We start from the raw sequence: 2,500 nt of genomic DNA on the forward strand, positions 1-2,500 counted from the left end.
CAGTTATAACCCTAACCATTATAACAGGTGGTCTTAGTTCTGTCATGTTGACATCTGTCTCTGTGTTCTTCTGTTTCCAAGGCAAAGTGGAGAACTGCCGTTAAAGGTAACAACATAATAGAAGTGTTATTTAACCTCTGACCAGACTGGTCCCTAGTATTAGAACTGACCTCCAGTCAGTGGTGTCAGTATTAGAACTGACCTCCAGTCAGTGGTGTCAGGATGAGAACTGACCTCCAGTCAGTGGTGTCCAGTATTAGAACTGACCTCCAGTCAGTGGTGTCAGTATTAGAACTGACCTCCAGTCAGTGGTGTCAGGATGAGAACTGACCTCCAGTCAGTGGTGTCAGTATTAGAACTGACCTCCAGTCAGTGGTGTCAGTATTAGAACTGACCTCCAGTCAGTGGTGTCAGTATTAGAACTGACCTCCAGTCAGTGGTGTCCGTATTAGAACTGACCTCCAGTCAGTGGTGTCAGTATTAGAACTGACCTCCAGTCAGTGGTGTCAGTATTAGAACTGACCTCCAGTCAGTGGTGTCAGGATGAGAACTGACCTCCAGTCAGTGGTGTCAGTATTAGAACTGACCTCCAGTCAGTGGTGTGTCATGCCCTCACCTCACGTGACATCTCCTCTCCTCTCCTCTCCTCTCCTCTCCTCTCCTCTCCTTTCTCATCTCTTCTCCTCTCCTCTCCTCTCCTCTCCCCTCCCCTCCCCTCCTCTCCTCTCCTCTCCTTTCCTCTCCTCTCCCCCTGTCCTCCGTAGCTCTGCGTGAGTCTAAGGAGGCGTTGGAGAGTGTTAGTTCTTCGTTGGATGTTCTTCATGAGGGAACGTCTCGTCTGGCGCTCCGTCTGACATATGAACGGACCTCCCTGTCCAACACCCTGTCTGATCCGGCCTGCACTAACGGAGCTGTGTCACGCACCTGCAACAAAATCCGCATTACACTCCCACAGCTGGGAATCAACAGCAACTTCTCTGGGGTACCTACACACCTGCTACAACATCCACATTACACTCCCACAGCTGGGAATCAACAGCAACTTCTCTGGGGTACCTACACACCTGCTACAACATCCACATTACACTCCCACAGCTGGGAATCAACAGCAACTTCTCTGGGGTACCTACACACCTGCAACTCCATTCAAACTACACACTAAACATGCTAAACACTGAACATGCTATACACTAAACATGCTAAACACTGAACATGCTAAACACTGAACATGCTAAACACTAAACATGCTAAACACTGAACATGCTAAACACTAAACATGGTAAACACTAAACATGCTAAACACTAAACATGCTAAAGACTAAACATGCTAAATAATAAACATGCTAAACACTAAACATGCTAAACACTAAACATGCTAAAGACTAAACATGCTAAATAATAAACATGCTAAACATGCTAAACACTAAACATGCTAAACATGCTAAATAATAAACATGCTAAACATGCTAAACACTAAACATGCTAAATACTAAACATGCTAAACACTAAACATGCTAAACACTAAACATGCTAAAGACTAAACATGCTAAATAATAAACATGCTAAACACTAAACATGCTAAATACTAAACATGCTAAATACTAAACATGCTAAACACTAAACATGCTAAACACTAAACATGCTAAACACTAAACATGCTAAATACTAAACATACTAAACATGCTAATTTTGGGTCAGTCACAGTGGTCAGGTATTCTGCCACTCTCTGTTTAGGGTCAGTCACAGTGGTCAGGTATTCTGCCACTGTGTCCTCTCTGTTTAGGGTCAGTCACAGTGGTCAGGTATTCTGCCACTCTCTGTTTAGGGTCAGTCACAGTGGTCAGGTATTCTGCCACTGTGTCCTCTCTGTTTAGGGTCAGTCACAGTGGTCAGGTATTCTGCCACTCTCTGTTTAGGGTCAGTCACAGTGGTCAGGTATTCTGCCACTCTCTGTTTAGGGTCAGTCACAGTGGTCAGGTATTCTGCCACTGTGTCCTCTCTGTTTAGGGCCAAATAGCATTCTAATTTGCTCTGTTTTTTTGTTAATTCTGTCCAATGTGTTAAGTAATTATCTTTTCTCTCTCTCTCTCTCTCTCTCTCTCTCTCTCTCTCTCTCTCTCTCTCTCTCTCTCTCTCTCTCTCTCTCTCTCTCTCTCTCTCTCTCTCTCTCTCTCTCTCTCTCTCTCCCTTTCCCTCTCCCTCTCCCTCCCTCTCTCTCTAGTTACCAGACGTCAGTCCCCAGTTGGCCAGTTTAGAGATTGTCCTGAAGACAGACCTCAGCAACATTTTACAGAAGGTACCATTCAGCTCTCTTTCTCCATCTCATCCTATATCTGTAGGCTATGGGGGCAGTAACCACGGGGTTGACGGTTTGATTCCCAGGTTTCACTGACTGGTAAATGGAGGGTTGCAAGGGTCCCCCCTACAGCTGCTCTGCCCCTGAACAATGCACTGCTGTGTGTCAGGTTGGATAATGTATCATAATGTATCATATCCCCCC

At 45.2% G+C, this 2,500-nt stretch overlaps 1 pseudogene; it reads left to right on the forward strand.

Annotated features, from left to right (window-relative positions):
• The first annotated feature begins 764 nt into the window (after nucleotides 1–764).
• The window catches only part of LOC124029389, a 15,763-nt pseudogene continuing 14,027 nt past the window's right edge, over nucleotides 765–2,500 (forward strand).

This window comes from Oncorhynchus gorbuscha, unplaced genomic scaffold, assembly GCF_021184085.1.
Source record: "Oncorhynchus gorbuscha isolate QuinsamMale2020 ecotype Even-year unplaced genomic scaffold, OgorEven_v1.0 Un_scaffold_6190, whole genome shotgun sequence".
Taxonomy (NCBI): domain Eukaryota; kingdom Metazoa; phylum Chordata; class Actinopteri; order Salmoniformes; family Salmonidae; genus Oncorhynchus; species Oncorhynchus gorbuscha.